Below are 26,899 nucleotides of genomic sequence, written 5' to 3'. Positions count from 1 at the left end.
GTGAGAGATTTTATCGCCGCCTGGCTATCAGTGAAAATGTAGATATCATCTCCAGGCATCGCATCACACTGTACCAGTGGCATGGCTTTCATTATTGCTATTAGTTCAGCCTGAAAGACACTACAGTAGTCGGAGCGCCGAAAACTGAAGGAGATCCCCAGATTCTCGAAATATACACCTCCGCCCATCCTGCCATCGAGCTTTGAGCCATCTGTGTATACATGGATGGACTCGCCCTGTCTTACCACGTCCTGTTCACACTCTTCCCTCGAGGGTAGGAGGGCCACGAACGTTGTAGTGGCAAGTATAGACGGAACTGTATAGTCCACCTGTATGGGAAGCCCCAACTTGCCATCCAGGATTTTACCGTGGGTATAGTCTGTGTTTGACCACTTACTTAAAGTGCTCAGCCTTATTGCTGCACTGGGCGCAATATACTTTGCCTGCAGGTCTACAGGAAGGAAGTTTACTATCACATATAGTGCTTTCGATGCTGTGGTTGAATTTGCACTGGTTATAAGAACAGATGCAAGTCTTTGGACCCCGTCAACTCTTTTAATGTTCACGCCCTTCTCCAGGGCATTCCACCATATTGCAATAGCGTAGTAAAGAGCTGGTCTAATCACTGCTTTGTACAACCAGTCCATCATTCTCGTTTTCAAACCCCATTTTTTCTCATTGAGCCTTTCGCAGGAGTATAGCGCCGTCGTAGCTTTACGTACTCTATCTGTGACTGTGAGCCCCAAATTTAGCTTCCTATCCAGTACAAGTGTATTATGTTTTCTGCTGAACCGTATCAGTTCCATTTTTTTCGGATTTACTTCTAGTCCTCGACTTTTGCACCATAGTGATAGTCTGTTGGGAGCTCTTTGTGGAAGATCACACAGAGTTGGGAGGTGTTTGCCATAGATTATATACATATATAATTAACACCCTTTTTGGGGGTTTGGCCGAGCCCCTCCTCCTATTTGTGGTGTGCGTCTTGATGTTGTTCCACAAATGGAGGGACCTACAGTTTTAAGCCAATTCCGAACGGCAGATAATTTTTATGAGGAGATTTTTCATGGCAGAAATACACTCGGAGGTTTGCCATTGCCTGCCGAGGGGCGACCGCTATTAGAAAAATGTTTTTCTTAATTTTGGTGTTTTACAGAGATTCGAATCTACGTGCTCTCTGTGAATTCCGAATGGTAGTCACGCAACAACCCATTCGGCTACGGCGGCCACCCTGCCATAGATTGCTATTACAATATCATCGGCATATCAAATTATCTTATCTCCCATTTTTTCCAATTCCTGATGGAGATTATTGACGGTCATATTCCACAGAAGTGGAGAGATTACCGAACTCTGAGGTGTACCCCTGACCGGAAATTTCTTAATGGATGTTTCACCCAAATCTGCGCGCATCGTCCGCCCGACTAACATTCGTTCTATGAGCAAGACGAGCGCTCTGCTTACTCCCATTTCCGTTAGCGATTTGGTAATTGCCTCCGGGTGTGTGTTATTGAAAGCACCCTCGATATCCAGAAAAGCAGCAAGAGTGTATTCCTTATGGTGAAGTGATTTCTCAATCGTGTCAACTAGCGGAGTGCTGCCTCTACTGATTGGCCTTGGCTGTGCGCGTTTTGAGAAGGTGGCAGCTTGTTGTTAATCTTTCCTTTAATGTGCCTATCTAGCAATCGCTCTAACGTTTAGTCCTTCGGTTTCGTATGTGTGATTTTTCCTGCTTTGGAAATGAAGACCACTTTTACTTCAGCCCATTTCTTGCGGATATAATTAAGTCGTACTGCTGCCTCAAAAATTGAGGCGAGTCTAGGTGAAATCATACTAATTGTGTGTTGCAGGTCAGCGAGGATGATTCCATCTGGTCCCGGTGATAGAAAACCTTAAAAGTGTGTCTGCAATAATAATTCTAGTGTTTTTTCACTATTATTTGTGCAATTGCACAACTGGGATTGTTGTGGCTCATTGATACGACTTTCTTGCGTCTGCTGGTCTCAGAAGTGCTTTCAGTGTGTCCAAGAAGCCGTTTTTTCTGCGCTAATGGAATACTTAAATCTGAATACTTCTCCTAGCTTCATTATGCCTAGTTCTGCATTCTCTTAGGTTTAGACCACCATGGAGGTTTCGGTTTTCCTCTTTGCGTCCTCGGAGCACATGCTGTTTTCGCAGCTCGTTGAAAGGCTGAAGTCAGTTCATCAACAGTAGAGTCGAGTTGTAGCTCGGAGTTAATTTGGTATGTCCTGCCAGAGAGCTTGTTGGCTACTATGTTTTCAAACATTCCCCAGTATGTGTGTCTGCGGGTCACAACCCGATTGCACAATTTAGTTGGTTATACAATGATGTACGTAAAGTACCTGTGGTCTGAGAAGTAGTTGTCTTTAGACACTCTCCAATCTTTTATAATTTGTGCCCCCTGTTCGTTGACACATGTAATGTCCAGAACTTCCCTCCTAGTAGCTGTTACAAAGGTAGGGGTGTCGGCTATATCGCTAATATGAAGACTGTTACACATGATGAATTCAAAAATGTACTCACCGCGTTCGTTGGTGTCTGAACTACCCCAGACATGATGATGAGCATTGGCATCTGCGCATCAGTATAAATGGGATATCACGTCTCGCGGCTTCCTCGGCTGCACCTCTTGGGAGTAGTGATGGGGGTGGTTGCACCGCGTCATGTGCCATGTAGGACGAGGCAAGCCATATTATCCTTCCGCAGGACTCCACTGATAGCATTGCGTTATCCGCAACGCTAAATTGCATCATTAAAGTTACTTTGATTTTAAATGTTAGGCTTATAATTCAAATCTTTGTATCTTTCAATACACATTTAAGTTTTTTGAGAAAATAAATTGAATAAAATTTCGTTTGTCAACGAAGTCATAGAAATAAACTTATTCAAATGACCTGCAACTTGCCGTCGGCCATTCGTCAATTTGACTTCCTACAGAACCCCAAAACTGTGCAGAGCCAATATAAGAGAGAATACACAGTCTAGCAATGTTAAAAGCTTCACCACACCACGGCGGCGGTTAGACTTGATTTTTGACAATTTCACACTATTCGTAGCCCATGAGACTTCTCAATGCATTAACGCTCTCTGCGATGTCTTTCAGGGAATATTTATGTATAGAGAAGTCTCAATGACAGGAAAGCATGGAATTTTGAGGGGTACTTGTCCCATGAAGACTAACAACACATTTCTCACTTCGACATTAAACCAATTAAATTTTTCATATTTTCGTATTTTTTGAAATAATAAGCGAATACGTAAAATTTATTACATACATTTTTTTTTCAATTACATTAAACAAAAACAAAAATTAAAAAAAAAATTTACGCCGGGAATTGATGTAGAGTCTAATATGTGAGAGGAAAAATACGCGGTTTGTTTATTTCTGCGACTGCTTATTTTTTTACTATTTTGTTACTTTTGAAATGACACGCGCATACATAAAATTTCTTACACAAGTTTTTTCGATTACATAAAAAAAAATGTGGCAGGAATAAAGGTGCGGTGCGTTGTGATAAAAAGCTGTAGATACATACGAGTATCTTACGTGCGACGGTGATAAGTTTTAATACATTTTCTCAAAAGTAATTCACGAAGTTTTTCGTTAATGCACAAATGAATGCACATACTATGTATTTTCTTAATGTATATAACATTTACACTGCCCATTTTTTGGTGCACCTAAACCACTGCTGTCATCGGTCCTTCCCACTAATACCGACATTATATATACAATGTTGGCAAGAAGTGAGGTACAAAATGACAGTAGAATCTTCTGCTACCAGTTCTGGTCAGAAGTTAAGCTTCACAGTTGTAGCAGATACTGTAGCTCATCAGACTGAGTCCCCTTATTCCAAGGCTTCGATTCCAATAGTTTCCCACACAAGAGTTGTACAAAAGATAAAACATCTACATGATCGATACTACACTCTTCGTAAATCTTACTCAAGGGACAAAGACACATCTGAGAAACAGAAGAAGTACAATGATTTTATTGAACAATCTTCAAGTACATTATTTGACATTTCGTCCTACAAGTGCGAGATGACACTCAATTGCTTTTGTCAAAGAAGCTTTGACAAGTATATTTGTACTAGGCCGGTAACTATCAACTGCACATGCCCTAAAGATAGAAAGATACCGCCATTAGAAATCAAATTTCTATATGCTTAAAGATATCTCGGACAAGGTAAGATTGGGACAGTAGATACCAAAGAAACTCAAAAGCTTACCTTAAAGTTGCAGAGAAAAGCTCGTTACTTAAGTCAGACCAACTTACCTGGACCTTCTTGTAGTAGCACTGATTCTGAAACAGAGATAACTCCTGAAGTTGACAATGATAAGAAGTTCAGCAAGTTCCAAAAATGCACAGATGCGCTTATCACTTCCAGCAACGGCTTTAACAAGTGATCGTTTTGGAGTATCTGATAGAGCAGCAGCAGCTATTGTGTCTAGTGCATTTAAAGACGTTGGTCTTATAACGGACAAAGATACTTCTTTTGTTGTTGATCGAAGCAAAATTAGAAGAGAAAAAGAAAAATGTAGACTAAAACTTATCGAATCGGGGAATGCAATAGAGCAATTAAACGACCCGATGTGTCTGTATTTTGATGGCAGGATGGATGACACTTCAGTTTTAGTTGAAAAAGGAACAAACGTTATCAATCTATAAAAAAAGAAGAGCACATTTCAGTAATACCAGAACCAGGCTCAAAGTACCTTTGTCATTTAGTACCTACTTAAAAAAGTGGAAAGGACACAGCATACAGCATTGTAAATTATTTTGAAGAAAATGGTATAAATCAATCTAATGTTGTAGCGATTGGATGTACGTCAACAAATACTGGGTGGAAGAATGGTGCAATAAAATTCATTGAAACGCGTTTAAAAAGACCACTACAATGGGCTATCTTTCCCCTCCATTTTAATTAATTACCTCTGAGGCATCTAGTTGAAATACTTGATGGTAAAACAACAGGTTCCTTTTTTGCCCAACCAGAAAACATTCTTCTCTCGATGGTGGTAGATGACAGAGCGCATGTCCGCGATCTCGGATTGAGGCGAGTTCTGAAAATAAAAGAAATCCCTTCAAAAGACAAAAATATTAGAAACTTTTTGGTTCCTAAACTGAGCTTTGAAGCAAATGAATATTTTGAATTAATTATTTGGTCTGAAATGAGACTTACCTGCCCCCAATTTTAGACAGCCTTTCTTCTGAAGATATCTTGCAATTAATTTCTGATAAGGAAAAACCAAAATTGACCATAGATTTAACAAATATTCCATGCCATACGCAAGCTGTGGAGCGTTGCGTAAAACTAGTAACTCAAACGTCCTCAAAAGTGTATGGGAACGAGAGACGTGATGGGTTTATAAGAGCAACACTCACTTCTCGTACAGTTATGCCTCAATTTGACACTAAAGCAGACTTTGCCACTCCCGAATAAAAAATTGTTCATCTTTGGTTGGTTGGTTGGGAAGGGAGTGGGTGGAACTCGTAGTACAGTCACCTTCACGCGGTGAGTTCTGAGTCGACCAAAAAGGGGAATAATTTATTCTACCTATATACTCAAGAAGACTTATACAAAAATTAAAATAGAGAAACTAACCACCCGCAATTACGTAAATTTATACAAAAAATGACATTTTCCACTTCTTTTTAGGGGCTGTAGGGGCTTTGATAGAGCGGTAGACGTTTTTCTTTTCAAACTATACCTGATGTTGTAAGAGTCTACAAAAAATTAACTTTATCTAACATCATTTCCACCTCTTACAAAAATTTGTAAATTTTAAATGCAATGCGCGAACGGAAGATATTAACCGATTTGAAATTTCTTTTTTTTCCTGAATTTGTATTGATATGTAGCAACTTTTCCCGCTATTACGATATGATTTGAAAAAATTTACGTATTTCACTCCGGTCTACTGTAGAATGCACAAAACAGCAACGTGAAGCTTTTAGTGATAGAAATATATATATATTTTTGGGTGTTTGGCCGAGCTCCTCCTCCTATTTGTGGTGTGCGTCTTGTTATTCCACAAATGGGACCTACAATTTTAAGACGTTCTCTCTGTGAATTCCGAATGGTAGTCACGTACCAACCCATTCGGCTACGGCGGCCGCCAAAAAACGATTAAATACTATATTATTATATTCCTTTACTATGTGGTTCTCCAATGGATAAAAAGTACACAAAAGCATAAGTATAAAAACTTAAGCAAAGTAATAAACTTACTCTAAAACAAAAGGGCGGTTTTTTTGTAGGCTACTGTGCTTACATTCAGCCTTCGGATGTAGCCCAAAGTGCTAAACATTTAATATTGAAGAAATCACTGCAGCTTCTGTGAGTTGTGCTGATGTGCACTATTGTTCATAACAACAGAGACCGATGCCTCAAATTTTTGAACCAAAATTTTTCAATCAATATGTACTTTTTATTTCAAAGCTTTAACACATATTTTTCGACTTTAATACGCTTCTTAATTCATAATTTTCGGCGCAATGCTGTGCCTTTGAATGCGCGAGGATTCCTTTTTAGCATTTTTACCGAATCGTGTGCGAACAACCGCATATGTATTGTACATATACCGTATTTTCCTGAAGAGTAAGGAGTAGGCGGCCACAGCGAATGACTGTTGTTTTTTATATGCCCTGTGTCAAGTGTGCGGAGAAGCTTGTGACAGAGAAGCTTGTATAGAGAAGTCTCACGAGCTACGAATAGTGTGAATTGTGAAAAATGAAAACAAATCGTGAAGACTTTTTCACCTCGCTCACCTAGACAGCGGGGAACTTCTTAACAGAGCTGATTACAGTAAATTATGTACAAGTACATACATTGGCTCTGCTCAGTGCCGATGGCATTTTGCCAGGAATTTTCTTGTGCAGTTCTATGTTCCCTTGATAAACGAAATTTTATATTTTCAAACAAACTTAAATGATTGTTTTTTTGTTTTTTTAATTTTTTATTGTAACTAGCTCATAAATATTTACAAATGACTAACAAGCAACTTAATTATGATAACATTACATAATTTTCCCTCTACATGATATAAAGCTTTCTATGGAGGTATGAGATCGCTAGGTTTGGTGCGTCTGAGCCTTCGTATTAATCCGTTGGTTTCAATTAAATTAAGTGCTTCTTCATTGATGTGGTTTAATAGTCTTTCTTTGTGGGCAACTGCAATCTTTGCGATTTCAGTGTTAACGGAGTTTATTTTAAGGTTGCGCTCAATGTCGGAACTTCTGCAGTACCATGGTGCTTTGACAATGCACCTAAGGACCTTATTTTGGAAGTGTTGGATTTCGTTTTTCGTACTTTGACTGGCGCACCCCCATACCTGCGCACCATAACTCCATACTTGCCTTAGTATCTGCTTGTAAATTAACAGCTTGTTTTCTATCGTGAGAGCTGATCTGCTACCCATGAGACATTGCATGTTTTTGAGTTTGATGTCCAATTCTTGCCTCTTTTTCTTGACATGCTCTTTCCATCGAAGTTTGCTGTCAAGTGTCATACCTAGGTATTTCGTATAGTTTGAGTATGGGACCTGTTGATCATCTATGTATAGTGGTATATGTTGTATTTTAGTGTTTGTGAAAACTACGTGTACAGATTTTGTTTGGTTAAGTTTACTTTTCCATGTATTAGTCCACTGGCAGATCTTATTTAATGCGGTTTGTAATGTGGCTGTCGATTCGTTTTCAGTTTCACCAACTGCAATCAAGGCGGTGCCATCTGTAAACGTTGCTGTGACGTAATTAGGATCAGACGGTAGGTCATGTGTAAAGATAAGGTACAGCAGAGGCCCAAGAACGCTGCCTTGAGGTACTCCTGCATTTATTTGTCGAAGACTTGAATGAGCATCATCTTGCTTGACTCGAAAATAGCGATCTGATAAGTACGACTCCAAGATTTCGTAGTATTGCTTAGGAAGTATTAATTTTAGTTTAAAAAGCAAACCTGTGTGACAAACTTTATCGAATGTCTTAGCCACATCGAGGAATACGCCAGAACATACTTTTTTGGTTTCGAGAGCTTTTTCTATTTCGTGAGTGATCCTGTATACCTGGTCGATTGTAGAATGTTTACTTCGAAAACCAAACTGATGTGCTGGAATTATTTTTTTTCGTTCTATTATTTTATTGAGTCTTTTAATCAACAGCTTTGAGATCACTGGTAGGAGTGATATAGGTCTATACGATGAAACTTCGTGTCCAGGTTTGCCTGGTTTTTGGAGCATAATAACCTCCTCAGTTTTCCAGAGAATAGGAACGTAATGAAACTTAAAATATGCTAGTGAGAATTTGTATGCTTTTAGGGGGAAGCTGCTTGAGTATTTCTGTAGTGATTATATCGAAACCAGGGGATTTTTTATTTTTTAGCATTTTAATTTCTGATTTTAGTTCGGCGCTCGTGACTCGTGGAATTTCTTCAAACTCTTGGAGCACGGATGTAGACAGGCTTTCGGATGTTGCCTCACGAGGTGTAAAAATATCAGCTAGATAATCTGCATATAGTTCTGCTTTCTGGGAATTGTTATTAGCCCATTTTCCTTCTTTTATCTTGAGTGGAGGACAGTGCATTTGTGGCCTTTTTAAGTACTTTGTGCATTTCCATAAAGAGTAATCCACACGACGATCGTTGGACAATGAATGCAAGTAACGAGAAAATTCATCATTTTCAAACTTCTTTATTTTCCGACTGAGGTCTTTGGTCATTTTGTTTAGCCTAGTTTTATCTATTGGTCCTCGTGTTTGATGCCACTTACTGCGAAGTTTTCTCTTTAGTGAAATAAGATCTCTGCTGTCCTTTGGGTATTGAGGAATGACTGCGGTTTTTTTAATAGTTGGAGTACTTTTCCATGCGGCAAGTTGCACGTTGGACGTAAAGTTTTGAACTTCACTATCTAATTGTTCCTCATTAACTATTTGTGCTGCATTATTTTTGCAATTTTGTAGAATTTTCTTGAAGTAATGCCAATCTGTGAATCGGTTACTCAATTTGTCCTTATGTTCTTTAAAAATGATATGCTCGCTGAGAGACAAAAATATTGGTTACTTCAATGATTGAGAAAAGTTTGAATGGGCCAACATTTAAAATTAAAGTAACTTTAATGTTTGTTGATTTAATTGAAAAACGACCTCACTTTTTGTTTTCGAGTCGAAATTAGTTTTAAAAGAGAATTCATAGAGCACACAAGCGTTTTGGTATAATGATATATACATATGTATATATATATATATATATATATATTATGTTAGCTATGTTTGTCCAAAAGTGCAATTGCATTTTCAATTCTTATAGTGTTCTATATGTAGTATGTGCATACGCACTCCAGCAATCATGACCTAAATTTTTTTCAATTTACATTTTATTACAGGGAATAAAATATACATATGTATGCATTTTCTAGATAGTATAAGACTTTGAAATTTAAAATAAATAAAAGAAATCTTCAAAGAAACGTATTTGCATCTATGGGACAACTAAGTTCAATTGCATCTTTATTAAATATAGTGTTGACTAGGCATATGTTTGCACTGAAGTAAACTATGGCCTACCTCACGAGCATCGCCTTATCATATTTCATGCAATAATTAGGGAGTAAATATCCTAATGATCAAATTCCTGCCTAACAAATGCTAATACAATTATCTTTTGCTTATGCATGTACATATTTGTATTTGCGTATGCACACTTGATGCCCTAGCCTACGTATGTATATATTTGTATTCTGAACTTCCAGCAAAACAACCCTACAAGACAGCTGACTATCATATAAGCACTCATATTATCATCATCACTATCCTCATCCAACTACACATTTTCGTTCTAGCCATGGGAAAGTTCTGATAGTTTCTCCTTGTCGGTGTGATATTCTATCTCTCTTTCACCAATAGCAATTTTTTATAACTGAAAAGTATATCTCCTATGCTCTAAAGGCAAGGCAACTAATCATTTTTATTCTTACAATGTAATAACTGCTGACAGCTAAACTACTCATTGTTGTCATCACAAACTTCTCATCACTAATAATCATACTTCTCATTTTTGTTATCAAAAAGTAATCAGCACTGATGGGCAAACTACTCATTTTCGTTATCAAAAAGTAATCAGCACAAACTCCTCATTTTCGTAAAGAGTAATCAGACTGATGACAAAAGCTCCTAATTTTCGTTATCATAAGATTTTTTTAATTTAGAAATATACAAAATAAATATTTTTTTTTTGTATTCATAAGAAAACTCTTACATATCAATTCGATGTTTCATCCTCGGAGAAGCATCAAGCATCTACTCATTCGGCAAAATTCGGCATTCACAGCAAAATTTCACACTACAACTTTTTTCAGAGCAGCCACATTAAAAGCATACAAATGAGTTGCCTTGGCGTTTAAAGAACAGTAGATATATTTTTCACTTATATAAAATTGCTATTGGTAAAAAAGGGATAGAATTCACACCGAACAGGGGAAAAGAATATCAAAAGATATATTTGATTAAAAAATGTTGTATATGCCACTCTGATAATGCGCATGTATTAGAGCCTAATAAAATTCTTATAAATGGGGTGAAATTTTTGCTCAGTGCTCAGCACTGTCTTGTAGGGAATGCTTAGTAATATACACATATGCACGTACATATAACCGCACACACAGGGCACTCACTTTATTCCTCTAAATGCGTATGTCGTCCAAAGCTAAAATTCTATGCCTAGCGACTACAAGAACAAAATGCATTAATAAGCGCAACCGGAGCGGCCATCATTCTTGTTGCCATAGTGCTGAATAGTCTGAAATAGTCGCGGCGGCGCCGAACAGTTTCAACTATCGTACTGTACAACAAAACCTCATCATCAAAAAATTCATTAATAGATTCGAGCTCATAGTTCTAAAAGCAAAGCCGCCCATATGCCAATTTTCTCGACCATTCGAAAATAGTCAATATTGGAATGTTTCGTGTAGAATTATTTGCCAATATTCGGTAAATCTTGAATTTTTGTCAAGTCGAGTGCCCGCGGCTTCATACATATGTATGCATCAATATATGTATGTAAATATGTATTTCTAAATGCTCGACAGCCGCAGCTGCTGTGCGTCAAGTGCGCTCATGCATACAGTAAGTTGCAGAAAACAACATACAGTTAGTAACAGAAGTAAGTATACACCGGATACGTTTTCAATTTCCCCCCAATCGATTCTTTCAAACATCCTAAGTTATAACAAAATTGTGTTTTATTTACTTGAATGAAATACAAAAAACATATTTAGCCCAAATAATGACAAAATTTTAAAAAGGAACAAAATTATAGCTTTTTATATTAAAGTTTATAAAAATTCATGTCTCAAAAGTTAGTATACAGTTCATTATATTATTAATTTGTGAAATCAAAAACATAATTAAAATCAAATCCTAGTATTTACTAGGATAACCATTAGACTTTACAATCGCTTTAAGTCGTGATGGCATTGATTTCACCAAGTTTTCAGTTACAGCTGGTGGTATTTTATTCCATTTCTCTTGAAGAACATTTTTCAGTTGTTCCTTCTTTCTAATGGGATGTTTACGTATTTGCCGCTTTAAATGTTCCCATAAATATTAGATTGGGTTGGTATCCGGAGACTGTGGCGGTGTTTTCAGCTGTTTTCACACATTGTATAACATCCACTCTCGTAAAATGTTGGATGTGTGCTTGGGGTCATTATCCTGCTGGAAGATAAATGTTGCTCCAAGGCCCAATTTCGTAGCGTTTTCTTTTAAAATATTTTTCAAAATATTTAAGATACAATAAGTCCATAATATTTTCGATAAATACCAAGTCTCCAACCCCGTTCGCAGGCATACATCTCCAAACCATCACAGAGCCCCCTCCATGCTTCACAGTGCCGGTCATATTGTTTGGATCCAATTCCGCGTTAACTTTTCTCCAAACTTTTTCACGTCCATCAGATCCGCAAATACTGAACTTACACTCATCAGAAAATATGACTTGGTTCCAAAACGTTTGGTCATATTTTTCATGATCTTTTGCGAATGAAATCCGTTTAGTCCGATTGACACTACTCACGAAAGACTTTTTACTAACATTGCGCCCATGATAACCAGCACTATACAAAACCCGGCGAATAGTTTGGTTGCTAAATTGTTTTCCAGTCTCATTTTCAACTTCAGATTTCAATTTGGGGGCACTTATTTTGGGGTTTGTCCTGATTTTCCGTACGACTAAGCTTTTTTCTGTGGGACTTAAGAGCGGCGGACGCCCACAAGGCTCTTTATTAGAGATGCTTCCCGCACTTTTATATTTATTCACAATCTTTTGAACTGTAGCAAAAGTCCTATCTATCAAACGACCGATTTTTCGCAATGATTTATGTTCCTTGTGATATTTTATAATCAGTTTTTGTAAATCATCAGAAAGCTCTTTTTCTCTTGGTGCCATTATTAAAAATGCCGCAAAACTTAATAAAAAACGTACTTCCCTAAATTTTTATACTCACTTTAATTACTTCTCTTTAGTAGCTTTAACTTTTTTAATCAATGCGTAAAAATAAATGTTATGCTAACTGAACAATCGTTTGCTGTATACTAACTTTTGTGACCTAACTTTCGCTGGCATCAAAGAAAAAGCAAAGCGTGGATAACGGTACCTAAAATTTACAGCTAAATTAAGGCGCATATGAAAGCTTATCCAAGTAGATAATTACCATGTGTAAAATATTTTGATTACATATTAGGGAAAGCGTTAGCGTCAGTAAGTAGCTTATAAAAAAGTTCTGTGTCGAACATTTCAATGCAAGGAGAAACTTTCGAAACAATTATTTTATATTCTCTGATAGCAGGTAAATAGTTAGTTAATTAGTATATTACTTTACGTATGTAGTTCTTCAATTGATAAAAAGTGCACAAAAACATAAGCATATATCTGAAAGGTTGAAAACCTACTCTGAAATCAGAGTATTTGAAGGTTACTGTACATATTTGAAAGTTACTGTACATACAATGCTGTACCTGTGAATGCGCGCTGGATTTCTTGAGAAGTTTTACCGTAATATTTTTTGCTGTGGAAAGTGCACATACATACACACATCATATATATGTATAGGTATGCGCACATGTATATAAATTCACACATTTAAATTTGCATATGCCATCTTCCTGTGTGCCTGGTAATGAAGTGCTGTCTGTAGAGGATTTTGATTTGGTTGAAGGGAACAAAGTTTTACATACACCAGACAGACAGACATAACATACATATGTATATAATTTTGGATGATTTGGAAAAATTCAAATATATAGGTCATATTAAAAAGCTACCTAACATTCTTTGCTTCTAATCACCAAGAAATTCTTATCGACTGCTGCTAAATTTACATAATTCAGCCCCTTACTGTTAATTTTTGTTGAAAAATGTGTCTGTGGTGAAATTGTCTTCGCGAGACGAGTACCCCTCGAAATTCCATACGTTCCTGTCATTGAGACTTCTCTATACATTAACGTTCTCTGTGTTGTGTTTCCAGACGTTGTGTCCTGGGTTCTGGTTTTGGTAATTGTAGACATAGACATTTTTGATATATTTTGACTAGCGTCGGAGCTCTATTCACGTTGTCATGGAATTCACTTAAATTGTGTTTACTTTGTGTGAGTCTCTTCATCTTGTTCTGCAACCCATATACAGGTCGTTGATCAGCATATAGTCCCATCTATTCCTGATTGCATCAAAATTAAATATTATTAATATATATAATATATAATATATAATATATAATATATAATATATAATATATAATATATAATATATAATATATAATATATAATATATAATATATAATATATAATATTAGTTATCGTTGGCCAACACGTCAGCTGCTGCACCTTGTATTTTAGTTTTTATAATTGATAGAGCTTCTACATATCTGTTGGACTTCCTATGATTACTAATTACATCCATAAGTCTAGAGACATCCATACGCGGTATTTGGAAATATTGCCGTCAAATACCGGTAGTGCTTTAAAAACGTCCAGGTTGATTTCGGTTGGGTTGGTATAAGTTATGTTGACTGGTTCCAATCGTTCTGCTGCTTGTGGAATCATTGCTGGGTTAACTTGGATCTGATATATCCGGGCTCTTAATGTAGCATTTTCTGCTTGGATACTCTGAAGCATTACTTGCAAATTCTCCATCTGTCGAATCAGGTTGTTCACGTCGAGTTGTTCCGCAACATCAATGGTGTCCAAATTTCGTGGGGTATTAAGTTTATTACGTTTCTCCAAAGATGTTCTCATATGCTCCTTTCTATGAGAATTAGATCAAGCCTTTATTTTTTTACATAAGATTTTGTCCTTTATTATGAAGGATCGTGGATATAGTATGTCCTTACTGCGACAAGGATGACTATTTTTTGGTCCGCTCACTGGATCATCAATGTATATGATACTCCTGGCAGGATCGCCAGTTAAAGACTCGGAAGATAGTTAAGAACTTGCTTGTCTTTGGAAAACTATAAACATTTATTTTTATGAATTTAATTTTAAGGTAGTTCTTAACACTATGTAAATACTGGACTTACTGCGAACATATTTGACAGTCGTATTTATACTTATACCTCATCTTACTGTTTTAGGTACTCGACTTGTATATTAGTTTCTTTGTTTGTTGTTTAGGAAAAACCTGCTTACCTCTTGTTATTCATAAAATACATATGTTTATTTTTTGTTATTCTTAGAAGACATATGTATGTTTATCTTTTGTTTTTATTAAAATATGTTTATCTTTTGTTATTCTTAAAATACATATGTTTATCTTTTGGTATTTTTAAAATATGTTTGGACTTGTTCAGCCCTGCATGATTATACTTAGAATATACTTATTTATAATAGTATTTGTGACTAATATCATTCCTTAACTCGCTTCCCTCTTCATTACCTGTCCATAGCAATGAAACCCCCTCACATAACATAAAGTAAGTGATGCGAATGTTGCAGTGGAATATAAGGGGACTTTCAAATAACCAGGTCGAGCTAAATATCTTAATTAACGAACTCCAACCAGAAATAATCGCGTTACAAGAAACTCACATTCCATTTAATAAAACTGCATACCCTCCAAATGAATACATAAGCTATGTTATAATTTCCCCCAAAAAACACCAGTTGTAAGCAGGGTATCGCTTTCTTCATTAAAAGAACAATTAACCGTAAAGTAATAATTATTAATTCTAATTAAGCTATACAAATAGACCTCGGATTCAAAATCGCCATACGTAATTGCTACAGCCCTCTCCATCATAACTTTAACTGCAGCAGGTTATTGATTTAATTAATGTTGTGGCCCCCTTAGTAGTATTGGGTGATTTAATGCCTAAAACCACTAATGTAAGAGGAAAAACCATTGAAAAGCTAATTTTATATCACAATCGTATTGTTCTAAACGATGGCCAATCAACACATTTTTCAACCCACAAATCTTTCACCCATCCTGACGTAATCCTGGCTTCCGCATCTATTGTTCCGAATAACAAAACGAATCAGCGGTCACGAATAACAAACCAGTATCAAACAATTCGGCCTCTGTTGATCAAAGATGGCCTCTTCTGCATGAGTGCTGCATTCAAGCGGTCCAGTTGTTGACAGTACAGGTCCGAATTGAGCGTTTGGCCATAGGGGAGCAGCTCATAGTGGATGATTCCCTGCCAAGCCCACCAAACACACAGAAGAACCTTCCTGGCCGTCAATCCAGGCTTGGCCACCGTCTGGGCAGCTTCACCTCTTTTCGACCACGACCGTTTGCGCTTCACGTTGTCGTAAGTGCCCACTTTTCATCGCCAGTCACCATCCGCTTCAAAAACGGGTCGATTTTGTTGCGATTCAGAAGCGATTCGCATGCATCCATACGGGGAAAAATGTTTTTTTGCGTCAAGTCGTGTGGCACCCATACATCGAGCTTCTTTTTCAATCCAAGCTTCTTCAAATGGTTTATAACGGTTTGATGACTCATGCCCAGCTCTTGGCCGATGCTACGGCTTCTACTATGCCGATCTCTTTCGATCAATTCAGCGATTTTATCGCAATTTTCGACGACAGGCCTTCCGGACTGTGGCGCATCTTCGATCACCTCTGCACCAGAACGAAAACGTTGAAACCATCGTTGTGCGGTGGAAATGGAAACTGTATCGGGTCCATAAACTGCACAAATAACGTTGAATATCTTCTAACCCTAAGCAGATTTTGTCCGACATAAGACTGCTGACCGGTTCCACATACCATTAGTAAACAAAGCGCAATAACCTATCCGCTCTCCACAAGATATCGCCGAACAATGCGGGAAATCTTAGTCGTCCTATTTCAATAATTGCCATTTTCATCCCACATTGATCCCTCAAAAAAACCACATAATTCATTACTGTTATTCAAATTCTTCCTCTTCACCCAAAGCCTCATTAATTGAAATGTCCATTTCTACTCACGAATTTGACTGTACGATTTCTAAAATATCTGAAAAAACAACTGGGACAGATAAAACGTCTTACACAATATTGAAAAATCTACCCTACGCCTTAAAAAATAGACTTGTAAAACTTTATAATGATATATTCACTTCAGGTTTTTTTCCTCAAGCATGGAAATCAGCCTTAATTATCCCCATCGCAAAACCAAATAAACATTTCAATCTCACCGCCGTCCAATATCTCTGCATGCCCATGCATGTCCAAAATATTAGAAAAAAATTAAAGCAGCACGAATAATGTGTTTTGTAAAAATAAACGGATTTATCTCTTCCATTTCCAAAAAGATGTGGGTGTTATCGAACCTAACCTCTATACCCCTCTAACATATCCTCTCCAGCACTCAAAAAATCACAATTAGCCATCCAATATACATATGCTCACGCTCGTTTCCTAAATGGTTCGTCCAAGCCGATCTGTCCTCACTGCAAATCCAGAGATTATTCAACAATACTACTGCCAAACAGGAACTACAGGAATGTGGAACTGGGGTGTTTCCTAACTGCAAGCCCACCTGTTAAATATATAGCTCATTGAGCTCTGAACAATCCATACATGTGTAAGTAATAAGCAATAGTAAGTAAACAATTACTAAATGGTTCAATTAATTTACTCATTTTGACCAATACTAATTAGTTTGGTAAAATTCGAATGAAAATGGATCATTGTAGCGTAAAGATATCATTGGGATGGTCTCTATTAAGATATCATTTGGGTAGGCAACAGAGCTTATCTTATCTGTTAGGCTTACAGAGCTTACCTTATAGAAAAAGTTACTTTTACATAATGTTGATATACAATGCCCTTAGTGGTTCAGTAGAAATTAACATTTGCTAAACTTAATGAGGGTGAATTGAGGCAGGTTAGAATTTTGACGGCCGCTGTACATAAAACCAGTTATGCATATAATGAGCCGATATCTAGATGCATCCGACTACAATTATAAATTTTAATTTAATTGTATTTAACTTTAAATTTAATTTATTTAAAACATTTAACCAATCTAGTAGTCTTTAAGAACCTGTGTAGATGAATAAGTAAATAAATAAAATAAAACAATCAAAACTTCTGTGTTCTTTTTTTTAATTTTATAACAATTGTACTTGTCCTTCAAGTTCTTCAGCTTTTCTTCATATCCGGTTATACCAAAGCAATTTACTATATATACCCTTTTCGGAAAAAGTGAAATATTTCGATTAGATATTCCATATTATATAAAGGCGGCTGCCTTAGCCGAATGTGTTGGTGCGTGACTACCATTCGCAAATCAGAGAGAACGCAGGTTCGAATCTCGGCAGGCAATGGCAAACCTCCGAGTGTATTTCTGCCATGTAAAAGCTCTTCATAAAAATATCTGCCGTTCAGAGTGGGCTTGAAACTGTAGGTCCCTCCATTTGTGGAACAACATCAAGACGCTCCCCACAAATAGGTAGGAGGCGGAGCTCGGACAAACATGTAAATTCACAGAGAAGGTTCAGTCCCGGCCCGTTCCTCACTTTGTGCTATAACAAAACAAGGGTAATAAATTCAAATCAGAAATTACTTCTCCACAAGTTAACAGTAGGAAACTAATTAATCTGGCTGCTGGAGAGAAATGAGAGGGTAAATGCAGTTTACATTAGCTTATTAGGACTATGAATAAGTTCGTGCGGTTTTTTTTCGAAATTTGAAACTTTATAGACGTAAAATGGTTACAAATTTAATATTCAAAGTATTGTCCATCGCTTGCTACTACTTTTTCCCATCTTTCTGGCAATTCACGGATTCCCTTTGTGAAAAATTCGGTCGGTTTTGCCGCAATCCACGAATCGATCCATTTTTTGACTTCATCGTAATTACGGAAGTGCTGGTCAGCCAGGCCATGTTGCATCGATCGGAAGAGATAGTAATCGGATGCCGCAAGGTCTGGACTATACGGCGGGTGGGGTAGGACATCCCATTTGAGCGTTTCTAAGTATGTTTTGACCACTTGTGCAACATGTGGCCGAGCATTGTCATGTTGCAAAATAACTTTGTCGTGTCTATCGGCGTATTGCGGCCGTTTTTCTCGCAGTGCTCGGCTCAAACGCATCAATTGTCGTCGGTAGACATCCCCCGTAATCGTTTCATTCGGTTTCAGTAGCTCATAATACACAACACCCAGCTGGTCCCACCAGATACACAGCATAACCTTCAGGCCATGAATATTCTGCGCCGACGTCGATGTTGAAGCATGGCCAGGGTATCCATACGTTGCCCGACGTTTTGGATTGTCGTAATGGACCCACTTTTCATCGCCAGTCACAATTCGATGCAAAAAACCCTTTCTTTTGTGCCGTTGAAGCAGTTGTTCGCATGCCATAAAACGGCGTTCAACGTCTCTTGGCTTCAATTCATACGGCACCCAATGGCCTACCTTTCGGATCATTCCCATGGCTTTTAAACGTTTGGAAATGGTTGATTGATCAACTCCCAAAGTTTTTGCAACCTCTTCTTGCGTTTGAGCCGGATCTTGATCGAGCAATTCCTCCAATTCGGTATCCATGAACTTTGGCGGCGCACCCTCGCGTTCTTCGTCTTCCAAGCCAAAATCACCACTTTTAAAGCGTGCAAACCACTTCTGGCACGTTCGCTCAGCTAGAGCATGCTCACCATAAACTTCCACCAAGATACGATGACTTTCGGCTGCTTTTTTCTTCATATTAAAAAATTCCCCGCAAAAACACATTATTTGGCACGAAATTCGACATTTTCAAGTGTGGTAAAAATATTGTTGTTTACGCTTCAAATAAAAAACTTATACTGACGTTTGTGCCTTACGACAGTAGCTCTCCAATGAATGTTTGGAAATGTGGATCGATGGAATAAGTTACGCCATCTGTTGTAAAACCTATTACATTTGCTTGAGTACGTAATATATTTGTTCATTTCATATATCCATATGATTTGTACGCACGTTTACATATTAGATTTGTTCTTTGTGGTTTTTTTATGAAAATTTCGCCAATTTTGTATGTATGCATGTTTATATACACATATTAGCATAGGACATATGTACATTAAGTTTTATTTTAAATTCTTCAAGCATATCAAATTAGTAATCCTCATAGAGAAATGATTCAGGCACACAGGAAGATGGCATATGCAAATTCAAATATGTGAATTTATATACAAATGCGGCCGGGTGCACTTGCCACTAAAAAAAATATTACGATTCGCAAAAAAGGTCCAAGGTATTCAGTGCACACTCATAGGCACAGCATTGTGCTGCTGATATGAACAGTTCACAGAAGCTTCAATATAAAATATTTGGCACTTTGGGTTTCATCCGAAGGTTGAATGTATGTACAGTAGCATCCAAATAAGTCGCACTCCTCTTCAGTGCAAGTTTCTAACTTTCCGGTTTTATACATACTAGGATCGCCCGTACGTCGAAATTTCGACGTTATTCGACGTTATATAAATACGGAGAGCAAAATTTAGTCATACCTTTTTTTAGTATTTATCTTATATATAAAAATGGAGACGTTTTTTTCTGTTCGTTAGTCGCCGATTCACGCCTAAACGCATCCACCGATTTCAATCAAACTTTCACAGATCATTGGTATTGGTCCATAGATGGTTTATGTGAAGTTTTAAAGAAATCGGTAAAAGTATGCGTGCGTTGTGTAAGTGTGAAAAATGCAATATTTGCGTGTTTCCCTTATACGGACATTAGGTATACGGAATGAGAATACACGCGAATGAATAGAATATACACAGACATGAATAACATTGCTTCGATGTCGAGTGACGTCACGATGCAAAGAATAATGAGATGGCGCCCATCGTGGTCCCGTTACTTTGCGCTCAGCGAATTTGACAACTAGTTACGTGATTTTAGCTCCAGTATGGCCAGACTACCATTTTCGTAACTTGATTTAGCATTTTTTTTTTTGTTATTTTTATTATTTTTTGTCTCGGAGTTTTAGTTCATTCCACATGACATTTTTATAGCCTATTCTAATTAAAAGTAATGTTTATAATTTTGTAAAATATACATTTTTTAATAATTATTTAAATAATTCACTCAGTTTTATTTAGCTTTACTTTTTTTTAACATCTGGTGGCATTGCCCGCGATTGCCGGTGTTGTTGGTGTTCTTCTGCTTTCGGCAGTCAAATCTCTCTCTCGCTATTGCAGAGTTGCCTAGCTTTGGATATAAAAACGCACTAAATGCCCATTTAAAGAAAATAAAACAACAAATTTTTATTGAATCACTTAAAGAACTTTGTATGCGTGACAAATTGTCTTCAGAATGTGCGTTTTTTTTTTAATAAATGTGTTATGGTTATGTACAATTTAATTTATGAGTTTTTTTTTTTGTTAAGCGATACTCTTTTGTTAAGGGAACGACTTATATGCTATATTTAAAGTTATGCAACTAGATAAGGTACTCTTTTTGTAAAAATGTCAGTATGGTTTCTTTAGTATTTTCTGGTATTTTGTTGCTTATTTTTACTATGCTTGATGCTCTATGTCTCACTAAGGATTGATGATCGGAAGAAACGATTACACCTCTATGGTTTTAATTCGCATTCAATAAATTCAAAGGCTTTTTAAAATGTGTAAAAAGGTTTTCAATCTTAAGAAGAGTTGAGAGAGGGACATTTAATATGTATTTTTGCATAGCCTTAAATGGAGCCAAAAATTAAATTTGCACTTTCAAATTATCAAATTTTATAGGAGTAAAAAAATTTTCATTAGCACTAAAATCTTCTCAGAGTGTCCTTTTTTAAACTTCTTTTGTATAATAATACAGTTTTTTTTAACCTAAAGTTTCGCTAGCCTTAAATTAAAAACAAAAAGAAACAAACACCAAACTTAAAAATTTTCGCATTTTCGGTATAAAAAAGCACTAAATTTATTGCGAAGAGCAAATGGTTGGCAATACTGCACAACTCAGCAAACGTGACGTCACATACGCTCTGATGGGCGCAATCTTGTTTCTATCATTCTTGGAGTGACGTATGGGACTGTATTATTCGTAACGTAATAGTTGTCCTCTCTTTTGTTTCCTTTTTATGCATGCTTGACACGGCATCAAAGAACATTGCTTTTTTTTAAACTGGAAAAATATTTTGAGCTTCATTTGAACGTTTTATGATTTAGATAAAATAAAAATTCGTTAAATATATTTGATTCCATTAATAACCATAAGACTGTATTTTTCGAAGTTCAAAGCCGACGAGCAAAATGTAAAAAATAAATTCTCCTGTATGTAAGTATATATACTCGAAAAAGTTATGCTAACACTTTTTTCATGCATTTAGGTAGTGAATTTTATATGGGCAAACGTACGTTTACGAGATAAAGGTATAGCGCTGAAAACAAATGCTCAGGATATAGTACAAAAATGCATATTTCACATAGCAATATTATCATTGTTAAAAGAGAACAAGTTTGTATTAGGTAATAATTAAATAATGCAACCTTATGTTCTGCTTTGACGAGTGGAAAAACCAAAATAGATAATTATATTTGTATGTGTGTTTAAAAGAGTTGGATTATTTTGTGAGTGTAAGCGGTTTCAAAGCCAAAGAATAGTTGCAACATTAAAAAATTGCTGAAACACATTTTCATTTAACAACTAAATTAACAAATATGAGCAAAATATGTACTTTCCTCAATTTTCTTCTGTTGCCAACTTTCTGAAAAACGTGAATTCATCGCGATGCGATACAGAAACAAAAAGACAGCGACAGCGCGCAGAGCAATAATATAAATTTGTATCAAACAACGCATTAAATAGTCATTTTAGTATACTTTTGGTGTTTACTTATTCAACTAAATGCATGTATTAGTTTTTCTTTAAGAAATTAATCTAAAATTTGCAACTTTTTTTTTATGATTTCTAAAGATTACTTTATTTTTGCCCAAGAGCAACCTTGCGTACAGAAAATTGTGTTGTACCTAAAACTTCACCACTATAAACTTGGTCCTTATAAAGGACTTTCACCACAGTTTGTTTACTGGATATACTGAGGTCAAAATAATCAGCTGTATCAAAACCATTTGATGAGTGGTCAACAATTTTAAAGTGCGTTTTTCATTGTTGTTTTTTTTTTTTTTGGGAAAAAATGTATAAAAATAAAATATATTGTGCGTAAAATTTTAATAATCAGTGAAAATAAAAAAACGGTGGTTTCGTTGTTGTTGTTAGCGATTGTAATGCACATTGTGAGTTTTTCATGTTTTTTTGATTAAATTCAAATGCGAATAAATGATATCGGTCGTCGGTCGCGTAGAACGCAAAATAGATCAAATGAAAGGCAAAATCAATCACAAGAAGAGCGAGAAATTCAAAACCAAAATCGAAGGGAACGTATGACCAGATCACGTTCAGGCCATTCACCTGAAGAACGTATACAACGTAATGAGCAAGATAGATTAAAACCAACACAATAAACAAAGCACAAGGACAACGCTAGAATTATGCGGAATTGACTTAGAATATCCATGCTTCTCCCACGGACAATTATATGTATCATGTTCACGTGTAGGAAAACCATCAGTTCTGTTTATTTATACCACAACTCAGGGCAAAACAAAAAATGTAGTTTACGAAAAGGCTTTGCGTTAGTTTAAGTTTAAGTTTAAAATTAACATTAATTTTATATTCTAAAAAAAGAATAAATACACATAGAGTGAATTTAAATCGAGTGTTCATTATTTATTCTTAATTTTGATATGCCTAGCGAAGCAGGCAGAGGGTCCGCTAGTAGTCATAGAAAAAAGTTGAAACATATATAAATGGATAGCTTATGTTGAAACTTTTTACATTATCTATGTGAATAGATGTAGTAAAGTTAAATGTGAAAAATGTCCCATTTTACCTGTATTAAGCGATCCTATATTTGTGTGTTTCAAATATCATAATTTTTTTTATTCATGAATTGGAAACATTTAATTCCATGTATTAGGGGAAAAAAAATTATTTTTTTTTTAAACCATAATAAAAAACGATCATTAATCCATGACCATCATAATTTCTGAATGAAATATATAATAGTATGCATTCACAATAATAAAGCTATGTCTCTTATTCCGTCTTCACCCTATTCGTTTATACGTTTCAACATTTATATGTCTATGGCAACAGAGCTGCTTGTAACAAAAACTTAGCAACAAAGGCTATATAGTATGTAGGTATATACATAGCAATATTGTTTTGTATTTCATCTTCACACTATTCTATTTTCAAACAAACAACTCTGTTGCCATTACAGTGCGACTATAAATATGTAAAAATATATTTCTCCCGCTCTAACACACTATTAATACAGGTAAAATAGTGTGATTAATTTTACCTGCACCTATTCACTTATGTATCTATTTTAATACATTGTGCAAACCGTCTCTGCATATGCTATCCATTGGTATATTATATGTTTTAACTTTTTATTCTGACTATAAATACTAAAAAAAGGTACGACAAAATTTAGCACTCCGTATTTTTGTGCACATTTTATCAACTAGAAACCTACATACGTCAAGTAATATACAGGGTTGGCCATATTAAACTGACCCATTGAGTAACCCTATAACTTTTTACTGTAATTTGAAATCTAAGGTTTACGTCAACAAGCCAAAGACACTAGGCGCACTTAAGGCCAATATCCGACGGGAAATAGCCGCCATATCGGCCGAGACGCTGGCCAAAACTATGGAAAACGCCGAAAAACGGGCACATTACGCTATACGAGCTAAGGGCGACCACTTGCGCGATATCATATTCAAAAAGTGATGTAAACGAATTTCCTTGAACTAAATTAAATGTTTTTCACAATGAAACACAAAAAAATGTTTCTTTTTCCATATTTTTTTAATAATCACATGGGTCAGTTTAATATGGCCAACCCTGTACTAATTAATTATTGACCTATTATCAGAGAACATTAAAATGATGGCTTCGAGATTTTCTGCAGTATTGTAATGTCCGACACAGAACTTTTCTGTTTTCTGCAACTTACTGTACGCTCATGCGAGTTACATATTCAATTCCAAAGACAAGCACATATTTTAAGACAGACGAAATTGATGAATTTGTAACTAAAATAATAAACAATAAGTAAAAGTAATTTGAAACGCATTTCCTGTTTTGCAACAATTTGACTTACTTAACAAAGTGTGGGAAAGGAAATGCTGAACAAGACATTAACAATAATTTTGTAAAATGAAATATTAAATGCCAAATAAACAATTACATATGTACATTAGTTTAAGTTTAATTGAACAAATAATAAATCAGTTGTGGAGAAGCCCTTCAAGGCAGAAGAATGCCGCCAGAGGATATAGTGGAAGAGCTGGGGAGGAGAGAACAGCAATTGGAACAGCTAAGACAGGCGTACATCGAACTACAACAACGACACGCAACCAATGACAACGATCTACAGAGAATAATGAAGAACATTACTCACCTTCCGACATTTACGGGAACAGGCGAGGTAACAGTCAACTCCTTCATGAGCAGGGCCGAATATGTGCTATCAACTATTCAAGACGAAGGAACACGAAGAGAAGCGACAAAAGCAATATTCTATAGAGTAATTCAAGGTGAAGCAAAGGACGTAGTCATCAACATTCCTCAACCGGACAACTGGAGTCAAATAAAGAAGGCGCTTAAACTTCGATACAAGCCAGACGTGGAGCCTTACGAAATATATCGAAAAATCTGTAACCTGCGAGCAAACACGGTAAGTGAATTGGCAACAGAAGCCCAAAAAATTAAGTATAAGGCAGATGACTTAATGTTTATTAAGATTTAAGTAATATAAATAGTGTACTGGAGAACAACTTAAAAGAAATCACTTAGGGGACATTGTTGGACAAGATATTTGAGGAATATGATTTATATACAATATTGGAAATAATGACAAAACGACGATATGAAGACAGTTGCATCCGGACAGAATTCAAAAAGTTTAAAAGAACAGACCAACAGTTTAAACAGAATAAAACCCATTACCAATAAAAACAACGTGAAAAATATTCCCACGAAGGTCATAAAGACAACCACTCAGGCCAAAAGAGGTGGGATAACCAAAATTTTACAAATCATTGGAGAAATAGGGAGAACAATTCATGCCAAAGGAGATGAAATAATCAAAATTTTGCACCAAGCTGGGGAATTAGAGACAATTATCAGGTCAAGTAAGGCGAAATAATCAACATTTTTAAAAAGATAACAATTCAGGTCAAGAAAGAAGGAATCAACAATTTTATAGAGGCAATAACTTAGAGCAAATAAGGGAAAATAGAGGAGAACCCATGGAAATAGATAATTTGGAAAGAAATTACGATAGATCGCCAAATGCAGGACAACCTAATCATAAGTTTGGCCAAGATCGCTTAAACTTGTGTAGGCAAAGCCCAGAAGGACCTGAAATTAATAATACCATTTTTTTTACGAGGCAGCCACTGAATGCCTGCCAAAGATAACATTAAAGATCGTAAATAAAGAATACGTAGCACTAATAGATACAGGTGCCAGTCTTAGTTTAATTAATAAGGAAATAAATGATTTTGATATACTATATATAAATTAAAATATCCCATAACATTTAGTACATTAACAAATAAAGATACAATAAATTATGAAGTACACACAAGCCCGGAGCAATTTAATTTACCTAACAATGCCAGAATTCGTTGGAAGATCACCCCATTAAAAGGGAGAACTTATGATTTCATTATAGGTATCGATATATTAAACTTTTTAAATGCCCAAATAAATATAGAAAAAGGACAAATAACTCTAAATGGAAAAATATCTTATTTTATTAATAACCCATATAAATTTAATCAAATTTACATGCTTGAAACTGGTGATCCTAAATTCGAAAGGCTTCAATTAAATCATTTAAATAATGAAGAACGTAGTGAAATTATAAAATTACTAAACCGATATAACAAATTATTGTTTAGAGAAGGCGATGTATTAACTAATACAACAGAAATTCAGCATGAGATAAAAACCATTACACAACAGCAAATCTATTCAAAGCTATCTAGATACCCACCTCAACACGAAACAAAAGTAAGGAAACAGATCAGAGAAATGGAGGAACAAGGTATAATTAGAAAAAGCCATTCAAGATATGCAAGCCCACTTATAGTCGTACCCAAAAAAACGAATAATTCTGGCGAAAAAAAATATAGAATAGTTCTTGACTATAGAAAGCTTAATGAAATAACCTTAGACGACAAATATCCTTTACCCAATATAGACTCAATTCTAGACAAATTAGGTAGAGCGCAATATTTTACGACATAGACTTAGCGAAAGAATATCATCAGATTTTAGTAAAGGAAGAACACAGAGAAAAAACTGCCTTCGTAACTCCTCATGGTCTATATG

This window comes from Anastrepha obliqua, chromosome 6 (assembly GCF_027943255.1).
Source record: "Anastrepha obliqua isolate idAnaObli1 chromosome 6, idAnaObli1_1.0, whole genome shotgun sequence".
NCBI lineage: Eukaryota > Metazoa > Arthropoda > Insecta > Diptera > Tephritidae > Anastrepha > Anastrepha obliqua.
This window is presented reverse-complemented; position numbering follows the sequence as displayed.